Here is a 13,220-nt window from a genome sequence, read left to right as displayed (position 1 = left end):
TTAATAGGAGAAGGATAAGAAAAATATGGGGATGTCGGTTTAATCATCATTTATAGAATGCATTTTATGAGCCTACATAAATTATGCATCATTGACCTTTAAATGAATTTTGACTTAATGAGATCATTTCATTATGTTTAAAGATGTAACATAATTATTTTATTATGTTCTTTATTATTTCCTAAGCTTATTTATGCTCCTCCCCTCTCATTAAGGCCCAAGTGTATTGCCTTTTTATCTAATATTTTTAGGCTGTTTTTCTGGTTTGAGTTTTGTATAAATCTGATCTCTCTGAATTATGGTGTTACTTAATTGTTTAATTTTCCAGGGCACCCTACAATAACTTTTGCTTTAACAGAGCCCTATATTTCTAAAATAATTAAACTTTGTGATTTGAAAATGGATCCTTTAAGAATGTGGTTTGCAACAGGAATCTTTATCACCCTGGTCACAGATAGAATAATGAATCTAGAGCTCAGTTTAGGCTCAGCATTCCACCCTCTAGTGTTGGATCTTGAAAATGCAGATTAATTTTGAAGAGCTTTGTGTCCCATGGAGTTCTAGGAATCCCAGAGGATCCCAAGAAATCTGAAGGGAGGGAGGAGGAAGCTGAACAAGCTGGACTCTGGCCTCATTCCTTTCAGATGCAAAAGCTCCACTTTATATATTTTCCTAATTTGGGGACACTACCTAGTTCTTTTTTGATAAAATAGTTATTTTTGTGCTTCAAAAACAAAATTTAAAAACTATAAGGGGGGGATCCCTGGGTGGCACAGGGTTTGGCGCCTGCCTTTGGCCCAGGGCGCGATCCTGGAGACCCGGGATCGAATCCCACGTCGGGCTCCCGGTGCATGGAGCCTGCTTCTCCCTCTGCCTGTGTCTCTGCCTCTCTCTCTCTCTCTCTCTGTGACTATCATAAATAAATAATAAAAAAATATTTTTTTAAAAAAAAAAACTATAAGAGGTGCTTAGGTGGCTCAGTCTATTACACGTCTGCCTTCTGCTCAGGTCAGGATCCTGGGGTCCTGGGATGGAGCCCCGTATCAGTCTCCTTGCTCAGTGGGGAGTCTGCTTTTCCATCTGCCACTGCTGCCCACCTCCCACTCATGCTCTCAGTCTTGCACTCTCTCTCCCTCCTGCTCTCTCACTCTCTCTCTCAAATAAATAAAATATTAAAACAACAACAACAACAACAACAATATTAAAACAACAACAACAACAACGACAATGGCTTAACAAATGGTTAAGCCATTTTCCTTACCCACAGTACTGTAGGGGCACCTGGGTGGTTTAGTTGGGTCAGCATTCAAATCTTGATTTCAGCTCAGGTCATGATCTCAAGGTTGTGAGACTGAGCCCTTCCTCGGGCTCCACACTCAGTATAGGGTCTGCTTGAGCTTCTCTCTCTCCTTTTGTCCCTCCTCCTGCTCACACACTCTCTGTCTTTCTAAATTAATAAATCTTTTTTTTAAAAAATATTTTATTTCTTTAAGAGAGAGAGAGAGAGAGAAAGAATGAGAGAGAGAGAGAGAGAGAGAGAGAGAGAGAATAAATGGGACAGGGCAGAGGGTGGAGGGAGAAGCAGACTCCCTGCTCAGCACGGAGCCTGATAGAGGCCTCTATCCCAGGACCCCGGGATCATGACCTGAGTCAAAGGCAGATGTTTAACTGACTAGCCACCCAGGTGCTCCTAAAATAAATAAATCTTTTTTTGAAAAAAACCCCAAAACTATAGAATGTAAAGGTATGAAACCTAAGAAGTGATTGTAGTGTACATGTTAATTTGTATCATTGGATTTTAGAATTTGGTCTATATTTCCTTATATAAAACTTATAAATGCTTGAGCTAGCCCCAAATAACTATTTAACACAAGGTAGAATTTAACATCTATATATTTTAAATTAAAAAAAATACACAACATAAGATGTTTAAATGCTCAGGTTTCATGAATTCATAGTCAAACGGCCAGGCTTGGGAATGCATTTGCAATACTGTATTTATTGCTAATAATCAAGAGATCTTTGATTTTACTGCAGGGAGGCTCTGGTAGAGGCATCCTGAAAGCAATTCTGATGTTTCTGTGCTATGACTTGTAATGAAATGCTCTTCTTAATCTTTCACTGAAACAATACTGTTTTTTTTTTTTTGTTGTTAGTTTGTTTTTTGGGTGGGAGTCAAAGTATGTGAGGGGGTTGGAAATGGATTTTACTGGGCATTAGAAGGGGCCCAAAGTCCCTCCAGAAGGGAAGGGGAGATGGGGTTGAGGGGATTGAGCCTTTTCCAACCTCCCCAGGAAAGGATTCCCGGTATCTTTGATAGTTTACTTCTAAGGCTCTGCTTGTCCTCCTAATTTCTGAGACTCCAACCATCATCTTCTAGTTCAGAATTTAGGTCCTTGGTTTCTTCTCTCTTTGGCTGTGTGGAGTTTTGATAACCTCCAGTGATTCTGAGCTCTCATTTCCTGCCCCTACGCTTACTTTAACAGGCTTGGAGAGAGCAAGAAAAAGAAGGAGTGGGGCAGGGGAACAGCCTATAAGGTTGTGGGAATGACCTGGGGTTCACTATGGAGGAAGGCTATGTGTGTCCTGGGCCTTCTGGAGGAAGGTACATCTAGAAAATTGGGTTGATTTGCTCAATCTTGTCATAGTGACCAGGAATATGCTGGGGTACTTCCAAGCTACTTGGGACTGGGTAGGCTGGAGTTTCTAGAGGTGTAGGAGGGCCCAAGAGGATAAGACATCTTCTCAGCTCAACCAAATGTAAAAGGGAGTAATTCCTAGAGATTCTAATGATACTCTTCAATGAGACAGGAAAATGTGCCTTTGGAAGGCAGGCTCCAAGATGGCTTCCAATGATTCTTCCACTTCTTAATATCAATGCTCTTGTGTAATCCCTTGAGTGTGGGTTGGACCTAGTGACTCTAATAAATAGATTGTGGCAGAAGAGAAGAGATGTTGCTTCTGAGATTAGGTTCTAAAGAGATCGTGGCTTTCATTTTGCTTGCACTCACTTGCTTTGGCTCTTCTTGCTTACTTGCTCTAATGAAGCCAGCTGTCATTATGTTAGCTGCTCTGTGAAGAGGCCCATGTAGCAAGGAACTAAGGGTGCCTGTAGCCAATAGCCAGTGAGTGGATATGAAAGCAGATGCTTCCCAAGTTGAGTCTTCAGATGAGATCCCAGCCTTGGTTGATACCTTGATTACAGCCTTGTGAGAGAGTGTAGGCTGAAAGACATGGTTAAGCCATTTTCCTTACCCACAGGAACTGAGAGAATAAATATTTGTTGTTTTAAGCTGACACATTTTGGGGTAATTTGCTATGAACCAATGGGTAACAATACAGTGCCCTTGGTAAAGGAGTTTTATGTAGGTGATTGTAATGAGTGGCTTCCTTTTTTTTTTTTAAAGATTTTATTCATTTATTCATGAGACACACACAGACATACACACACACACACACACACACACACACAGAGGCAGGCAGAGAGAGAAGCAGGCTCCATGTAAGGAGCCCGATGTGGGACTCGATCCCAGGACTCCAGGATCACACCCTGGGCCAAAGGCAGGCGCCAAACAGCTGAGCACCGGATCCCCAATGAGTGGCTTCTTTTACTCTACTTTTTCTTGTGATTCCTGAGCCAAGGGAAATGAGGGGTGTGTGGAAGAGTTGAGCCAGGATCACGGTCATGTCACTGAACTGTGCAGTCCTCTTTCCCCCAACCAGGAGCTCCTGTATCATTCCATAAGAGAGTCAGAATTACCATTTGAAAACTTGTCAGGCAGAGACCAGGAGACTCTACTCAGGGCTGGTTAGAGAAGCCAAAAAAATTTTTTTTTTTTTTGAGAAGCCAAATTTTATACCATTTCTTTAAGAAAGTCTTTTTGTTCTCAGTACTCTTAAAAAATGTATATTCACTGTAGGAGAGTAGAAAGAAAAAAACAAAACAGTGATCCCAGTGCTTAGCAGAATCACCAATGGACATCTTGGTATATATTCTTCCAGTCTCTTTTCTTAGCTGTTCATGTTGTATTTTATACAGTTGACTCATACCATGGAAACACTTTGACCAACATCTTTTGAAATTTACCATAATAATAACTTGAGCATTTTTTCATGTTTCCAAGTATATAACTATATATATTTAAAAGACTTTATTTTATTTTTTAAAAAGATTTTATTTATTTATCCATGAGAGACATACAGAGGGAGGCAGAGACATAGGCAGAGGGAGAAGCAGGTTCCCCATAGGGAGCCTGATGCGCGACTCAATACCAGGACCCCAGGATCATGACCTGAGCCAAAGGCACATTCAACCACTGAGCTACCAGGTGCCCCTAAAGATTTTATTTTTAAGTAATCTCTACACCCAACATGGGACTTGAACTCACAACCCTAAGACCAAGAGTCACATGCACCACCAACTGAGCCAGCTAGGTGCCCTGACCATAACATTATTTTTGAAGGTTCCATAGTATTCTATTTATAAGATGCAACATGGGGGATCCCTGGGTGGCTCAGTGGTTTGGTGCCTGCCTTTGGCCCAGGGCGTGGTCCTGGAGTTCCGGGATTGAGTCCCACATCGGGCTCCTGGCATGGAGCCTGCTTCTCTCTCTGCCTCTCTCTCTCTCTCTCTCTCTCTCTCTCTATCTCTATCTCTATCTCTATCTCTATCTCTATCTCTATCTCTCTATGTCTATCATGAATAAATAAATAAAATCTTTAAAAAAAATAAAAGATGCAACATGGGACACCTGGGTGGCTCAGCGGTTGAGCATCTGCCTTTGGCTCAGGAGTTATCCCAGAGTTGTGGGGGTGAAGCCCGCATTGGGCTTCTTGTGTGGAGCCTGCTTCTCCCTCTGCCTGTGCCTCTCTTTCTTTCTGTCTATCGTGAATAAATAAATAAAGTCTTAAAAAAATAAAGATGCAACATAATTAAGGGTATTTAATATCCTGTTGGTGGGCATTTAGAAAGAAATTCTGGCTTTTGATATGCAGAGACGACTATTACTTCTCCTTACTTGATGTAACCAAGTGAGGTCAAGTTGAGAAAGGGGCATAGATTTGGTGTTGTGAGACCAGGGAGAGACACAGAACATCCAGGGGTCTTGAGAACTCTTGATGGCATTTCCCCACACATTTCCATGTGCATGTGAGAGTCACACCATGTGCAGGCTGTCATCCTGTCTGTAAGGTGAGAGGTTTGGCTCATGATTTCTTTGGTCATTTCCATGTTTGTGAACTGTTCATCAGTTGACCAGTCTTCAAGTTCTCATCTAGTGTACCTTAACCTCCTCCAATGCACTTCCTCCTCTGTGAAATGGGAATAGAAATGCCCTTCCCAGGGGATCTGGAGGAGTAAATGAGATCATGTATATCTATCGTGGACCCCAACACAGTAAGTCCTCATCAGATCTCCCCTGTTACTAGGTTGGACTGTACTAAATTGCCATTTTTTGTAGGTCAAACACGACTAATATTGACAATTTCATGTGGTCAAAGCTAATAGTTTTTCTTCCATAGTAAAACTTCATTTGTACTTTCATTCTTTTTTCCCCGAGCTACTGGCTTATGGCCGAGGAAGGAGGCATTTTACAAATCTGAGAGCTGCAACAAGGTGTAGACGTTCTTTGCAGACATTCCTAAGCCATGTTTCCCACAATAAAGAACCTCGATAGGGCCAAGAGGTAATATTGCAGATAGGTAGAAACGGGTCAGATGTTAATCTGCAATTGCTGTAGAAACTTTTGAGAACAGGCATATTGCAGTGACCATGTAAATGTTGCTTAAACCCCCCAAAATGAATTCCTACAGGGCAGCAGTGCCCCTGGAGATGGAGTATTTAAAGCATCCTGTTAAGCTTACAGAACTTCAGGTAACTGGGGTTTGACAGATGACAAGCGGCATCCATGAAGGATGGATGGCAGAAGCCAGAGGTGACTGGGGTCACAGCTGGCTACAGGGGCACTCACACAACTCCTGCGACCAGATGCATCCCCACTGGGAGTCCAACACTAGTTCTGCTTCTTAAAGCCATTGGATGTATGGAGGCTAATTTCTGAATTTAGAAGTTACCAGTAGAGAAATGGCATTTTTCATGAAAGGGACAAGAATGTGAGCTATGTGGCTGGATCACCTTTTTTCTGAATTCTCTTCTTATTTGGTCTTGAGAAGCTGTGCAGCACAGGGGCTGCTGACCGACAGCAGTGACCAAAGAGGGACATGGGTCAGAGCCCAACAGACTGCTGGTATGAAGTCTAGTGCCATCCTTCCAGAAAGAAACACTTCAGATACCTCCTGTATTGTAGTATTTATTATTATTATTATTATTATTATTATTATTATTATTATTATTTTAAGTAGGCTTCATGCCCTACATGGAGCTTGAACTCATGACTCTGAGATCAAGAATCACATGCTTCATCGACTGAGCCAGCCAGGTGCCTGTGATCTCTCCTGTATCTTAAACTGAATATAAAGATGCTTTTGATTTGTTGGAGTTTTTGAAATGCTGATAGGTAATGGGGTGGGCTAGGGGCTGGCAGTCCCATCTGAGATCCCATAAGCAACTGTTTGGAGTTCTCCCTTTGAATGCCAAGCAGCAGCACATCCTTGGTATTCTTTTATTGTTTGGGGGGAATCTGTAGTTGAGAATGCACATGAGAAAGCTAGAACCGGAGGCCTTGGATCATTCACAGGGAAGGCTGGAGGCACACATTTCCTCTGACATGGCCCTCGAGGGGCCTGAGGACACAGAATTACAGGTAGAGTCCCAATGTGCAGCACATCTGGCCACCAACGAGCACAGGTGTGTGTGTGTGTGTGTGTGTGTGTGTTTGTGTGGCCATAAAGGAAGAGGTACACTTGTACATCCATATGAGGAAGAAAAACAATTGGAGGAGGGAGAAGGGAATTGGAGAAAGAAATATATAAATCCCTTAAAGAGAAAAATATTATACTAATCACCTGAGCCAACCTATTTCTTATTTGGGAACATTTTGGACATTACCATTAAAAACAGTTGTCAGGTGATCACTGAGCATCAGATCATTTTACAATCTTGTACCAAACCCAGCAATTTCCTTTCTTGAGCTCCAGAATTGCCAAAATATACTTGTCTAACAGCAAAGGGCTATCAAAAATTGTGTGCCTCCCTATATGTTTTTTGTTTCTTTTTTTTTTCCCCATGTGCCCATGTGATTTCAACTCTGAGGCTCTACCCTGGGTCCATTCCCACCTGAGGGCTGCCTGCAGGTAAGCAGGAGCAGCAGGAGCAAGGGCAGGTGCTAGAGGCTGCAGAAGAACAGTTTCCAGGAGCTCTTCGGGTCCACATTCCTGTAGAACTGAAAGTTGAGGTAGGAAATATACAGGTTATTGGGGAGGGAGATAATGGGAAAGGTCCATATGGTGACATCCAGGATGGGGCCCCGAGAACAGTCCAATCCATGCTGGGCAGTGGTACAGAGTGATGCATCTGCACAAAGCTGGGTGGGTGACCGATATCATATGGAAGCCTCAAAAGTAATCTGTGTAGAGTCCCCAGCTCAGGGCGTTGAAATGGAAGAAACTGGCAAGAGCAGAAGATTCTTCTGGGAAGAAATGTTCCAGCATTGAGGCTCCCAGTAGCAGCTGTCCCATCCATGACAGGTGGGATGGCCCCAACAATGGCTCTGACCCACATGTTGGTGATGCTGATCCTCTCCAATGGGTTATATCGACAGGTATACAGGACAATGTGGATGACCCTCAGGGCTCCCACGAGTGGGTTCACCCCCTAGGTTAGTAGGGCAACTCATGGAACAGCACAGCAGGTGGCAAAGGACACAGCTAGCCATGGGCTAATCTGTCCATGAACCAGAGGCTTGTTTTTCTCGTGTTCACTTTTGAATCCAATGGTGCCTCAAAAAAACTGATGGATGGGGTTGGTAGTGCAGAATGCAAGGCCTGTTCTGACAGAACTGAGTAGGAAACAGGCCAGTCAGGAGGTCCTGGAGCCCGTGCAAATCCGGCAGAGAGCTGTGAGTTTGATTTTGGACAGTGGAGCCCAAATTCCCTGCAGATCATCCAGATGCAGCTTTGGGGTCCCCCCCACTGCTTCCCATTTTTAGTACCTCCCCCATCTCTTGAGCTTTTAGTTCTGGAAGTCGGTTCCAGTTCTAGCAGTTCTTTTTCATTTGGCTTTCTGGACAAAGGCAGGCTGGGGGTGTGTGGTGGAAGAGGTCTCATGTCCTAGATGTCTGCTGTGGCCTGACCCGAAGATGTTTTTTCAAAGAAAGGAAAACGCCCTGGTTCTGGCCTCCATATGACTTGCTGGTTGAGGCTTCTGTCCACTTGTGTGACATAGAGGCACTTGAGGAAGGTCAGGTGCTGAAATGTCACCTATGTCCTATTGACACTCCTGAGAAGATGCATCACCGTGTGAGAGGATTCCACGTTGCCCTTTTTTCTGGATGCCAGACACATCCTCTCACCCAACCTGTCAAGAGGCGTGAGGAGAGAGTGTGCAGGGATGTGGCCGTAGTGCGTGAGGCTGGTTGCTCCCTGGGGTCCCTGTGTCCTCTCTCCTTGTGGCTGCTGGACCTTGCCATCTTCCTTTTCCTGAACTTTCACTTCCATGGTTAACCTTCTGTGCCTGGGAAGGGCACCTCTCAGAGGGAAAACAGCATGAGCCACAGTCCAGAGGCAGACAGCATCTGGCATCTTTGGCAACATTTTCACAAACCATCTCCAGGGTGTCTGTTTTACCCATAATCCCAGCTGCCTTCCTGCTGTCATTTTCACATGCACAGCTGGGACTGACCTAGGTCCCTGCTCATCCTCACAGAAGCTGGCTTAGTGCTTAGTGCTTCAAATAGGACAGTTAGAAGTGGCAGCAAGTGCCACTGGCTTGTTCCCTTCTGGAACAAGCATTGAGGACCTTTAGGGTCTGCATAGCCACCCAGCTTTACCACGTAGACCAAGGAGTCTAATTTCCTGGCAAAGTCAAGAGACAAGATTACACAGAGGTCACTGGGTTTAGTGATTGGGCAGAGGGTACATCATTAAAATTTTTTTCCCCTGATGGTAAGAGTCATACATTTTTATTGTGGAAAAAAGTATCAAAAAGCACAAGATCAAAAATAAAAAGGTTGGTATAAAGAGATTCTGGAAGCTTTCCTCCTCAGAAGTAATAGGATCTGTTCTACATGAAATTCTTAAGTATGTTCCTTTTTCAGTTACTACTGCTGTGTAACAAACCACCCCAAAGCTTAGAGGCATCAATCAACCATTTTCTTACGCTCACAGATTCTGTGGGTCAGGAATTCAGACTGGGCACAGCTATGGTGGGTTGTCTCTCTTCATGGTATCTGGGGCTCCAGCTAGGAAGACTCAAAAGCTGGGGATGACTTGACTGCTGAGAGTTGGAATCATTTGGAAGTGTCTTCACTCATACATTTGGTGGGCGACTCTAGATAATGTCTGGGACTTCTCCCTGAGTGTTACCTGGAACAAATATAGGTAACCTCTCCATAAAGACTAGCTTGGGCTTTCTCACAACAGGGCAGCTAGATTCGAAGAGAGAGCATCCCTGGAGATAAGAAGTAGAAGCTTGCCAGTGTCTTAAGAGATTGTACATGGTCATAATGTCATTTTTGCCTTATTCTGTTGGACTAACAGATTCAATATGGACCCTACATCTTTATCGAAGGAATGGGAAAGACTTTGGGAGCTCTGTTTTAAAACCTCCACACTTTCCCAGAGGGCAGGGTTGCTCAGTGACTAGGAGGTGAAGGTCTGGGTTCATAGCTTACTTCCATTCCTACTGGCTGTGTGGTCTAAGGCAAATTCATGATGATGGAAACTATTACTCGCCAATATCTGTTTATTTTCTTTTCTTCCTGGAAGCATGAATAGGCTATCCCCAAGCCCCTTGCATCTAGGTGGGCCCGAGAGACTAGTTTTAGCTAGCGGATTGTGAGCAGAAGTGCCATGTGCACAGTGAGTTGAGGGGAGGAAGAGCCATGGGTTTTTTCACTCTCCGTCTTGCTTGCTATCTAGTTGCAGGGGATCAGGTGGTGACTCAGTGTAGGAGGTGGGGGAGTCACAGTACAGAAGGGGCCTGGATCCCTGAATGACTGCTAGACTAAGTCCTTTGTTTTGTGCCATCTGCCAACAAGGGTGCCAATGAGGATATGGGGGAGACGTAGGCTTTTACTGTGTTAATTCATTGAGGTTTGGCTTTTTTTTTTTTTTGTGATAGTGGTTAGCCTGCCCTGACCAATGCATTGCCCAACCTCTTTGAACCTGTTTCCCCACTATAAAGTGGGGTATTAGCTGGAGCTATCTTTGGGTGCCCTGCAAATCAAGTGAAATAATTTACTGCACAAAGCCTGCTTATAGTAAGTGCTCAGTGGATGTTAGCTACAGCTATTAAGTGAGTGTGCCTGCCAGTGAGAAGAGTGGCAGGTTTGTGTGTGGAAGGATGGGGGTCTAGGACGAGTGGAACAGTAGGATTGCCATTATTGCCATCATCACCACTACCATCACCATCAAGATGGCATCCACCATCTACTGAACACCTGCTTGAGTCAGACTCTATCCTAGGGATTCTTCATCTGCATTCATGTCAATCCCCTGAGGCAGATATTATTAGTCTTGATGTAGAGATGAGGACCTGGGGGCCCAGGGCAGCCACTGAAGCTGTCTGAAGTCATGAGCAAGCTTTTAAACTCAGGGCTCTCTGACCTCAAAGCCTGACTTGTTTTACTTCAGGGATGACACTTCGTGCATTTTTGGGAAATGTGACATGTATTTAAAGAACAAAAATGAGGCCTCCACCTGCCTTTCTTCTCACTAGGGCAGTGTTGTGTTTTCCTTTTGAGTTTTTCCTCAACTTTAAGATGCAGGGATTTGCTTTTGTCAATTAATCTTTTGGCAAATAGCTTGCCTGTAAATGTGGAAGGCCCCTGCTGCCTTCCCTTCCCCAGGGTCCTCTTGCTTTTCTGTTCTGTTTAAACTCTGTAGGCTCTGGGTGGAGTGGGTCAGTGGGGAAGGGGACTGGATCTCCAGAACAAAGCCTGTGTCTGAGTCCTGAAAGTCTCTCTTCAGCTTGAGGCCTCCTGCGAGTAGAGTGGATATTTTAAAGCCCTGTGAGTGACAGTGATAACCCAAGGTGGGATTATAACCCCAAAGTGGCTTTCTTTTCTTTTTTCTTTCTTTCTTTTCTTTCTTTTCTTTCTTTTCTTTTCTTTTCTTTCTTTTTTTCTTTTTTCTTTTTCTTTTCTTTTCTTTTTTTTTTCTTTTTTTTTCTGTGTAACTCTCCAAAAGCAACTTACCTTTCCACAAGAGAAAGGAAAGCTTAGTGAAGCTTTGTGCTGGTGCTTAAAATCCTGGTACTAGATTTATTACATTAACCAGTGATTAATGCTTCTAAACAGCTGTGTGTCCCTCATTCCCTCTTCCTCCTCTTTGAGATACCAGTTTTGACTTTAGCAACATCCCCCACTCCATAGACCAGTAGAACTGCAGGTTGATTCAGTCACTGGCATCGTGGGGGTGTCCCCGGACTACATTTGTGTTTGCATTAGGAAGACAGTTCTATATGCTGCTCTTAGGTTGTGCCCACTTTCAGGCAAGGGTTTATAGCATATTTTGCTAACCCTGCTCCTCTTCTGGCTCAGATAGAACTATCTTTCTTTCTTCTTCTCTTTCTTTTTTTCCTTCTTCCTTCCTCCTTCCTTCCTTTTTCTTTTTAAAAAGGTTTTATTTATTTATTTGAGAGAGAGAAAGCACATGAGCAGGGGGGATGGAGAGGCAGAGGGAGAAGGAGAAGCAGACTCCTTGCCAAGCAGGGAGCCCATTTCGGGGGATCTATCCCAGAATCCCAAGATCATGACCTGAGCCAAAGGCAGATGCCCAACTGACTGAGCCACCCAGGGCCCCCTTGGGTAGGACTTTTGACACAAAACATATCCTTCTTCATTTTTAGCTCACAGCTATTTTTTCCTATCAAAAGCAGTTCTTAAGGGCAAGGGGGATAAAACCAGCTTCTACCCTTCAGATTGTCTTAGAAATATCTATGAATGTGTTGCAAAGTGGGGGGTTTCAGGAAGCCTTGACCACTTGGTGCTAGAACAATGAGTAATGTTGATTTTCTTCTAGAATATTATTATTATTATTACATTGTTATTATAGTATTATAGAACATTGTAGAAATTCTTTTGCAATAGAACTTTGAGAACTGTTTGGTTCTTTAAAAATGCTGCTAAAAATGAAACTCTGGGACACCTGCACCCCAATATTATAGCAGTAATGTCCACAATAGCCAAACTGTGGAAGGAGCCTCGGTGTCCATCGAAAGATGAATGGATAAAGAAGATGTGGTTTATGTATACAATGGAATATTACTCAGCCATTAGAAACGACAAATACCCACCATTTGCTTCAACGTGGATGGAACTGGAGGGTATTATGCTGAGTGAAGTAAGTCAATAGAAGAAAGACAAACAGTGTATGTTCTCATTCATTTGGGGAATATAAAAAATAGTGAAAGGGAATAAAGGGGAAAGGTGAAAAAAATGAGTGGGAAATATCAGAAAGGGAGACAGAACATGAGAGACTGCTAACTCTGGGAAACGAACTAGGGGTGGTGGAAGGGGAGGTGGGCAGGGGTGGGGGTGACTGGGTGATGGGCACTGAGGGGGGCACTTGAGGGGATGAGCACTGGGTGTTATTCTATATTTATAAAAAAAAATAAAAATGCTGCTAAAGATGAAGACACGGAGTCTTCATGGCTGTTTAAAAAGTAACACAAGATGGCACCAGAGAGCCAGAGAGGAGATGGAGTTGCTTCCAGGGACAGGAAAGACCGAGGGAAAGGTGCAACCTGTTCCTGAGTGATGGCATCCCGGATGCCGCGAAGCATCACCTGCTAGCAGTCGCCTCTGCACATCCTCACGGCCCCATCTGTCTTCACAAAGCCATGTCATCAGCTTTTCAGCCCAGGTACCACCTTCTGGCTGAAAGGAATGGAAAAGGCAGGTTGGCCTTGAGCCGTGGAAGGAGAAAGGAGGAAAGAGGCAGAAGGAGCAGAGCCGCTTCCTCGAGGTGCTTGGGAATGAGCACGTGCCCAGCGGTGCCTCTGGGGCTGCACGGCCGTGGCCGTGGCCGTTGAGGGAGAGCAGGGGCAGCCTCGAGGGGAGCCAGCTACCCGCAGCTTGCTTCTCCTCTCTGGCCCCCCGGTT

At 44.1% G+C, this 13,220-nt stretch overlaps 1 pseudogene; it reads right to left on the bottom strand.

Annotated features, from left to right (window-relative positions):
- Positions 1-7,199: 7,199 nt before the first annotated feature.
- On the bottom strand, positions 7,200-8,585 carry LOC129510206 (protoheme IX farnesyltransferase, mitochondrial-like; annotated as a pseudogene).
- Between the last annotated feature and the right edge of the window lie 4,635 nt (positions 8,586-13,220).

The sequence above is a fragment of the Nyctereutes procyonoides genome, unplaced genomic scaffold (assembly GCF_905146905.1).
Source record: "Nyctereutes procyonoides isolate TBG_1078 unplaced genomic scaffold, NYPRO_anot_genome, whole genome shotgun sequence".
Taxonomy (NCBI): domain Eukaryota; kingdom Metazoa; phylum Chordata; class Mammalia; order Carnivora; family Canidae; genus Nyctereutes; species Nyctereutes procyonoides.
This window is presented reverse-complemented; position numbering and strand designations above follow the sequence as displayed.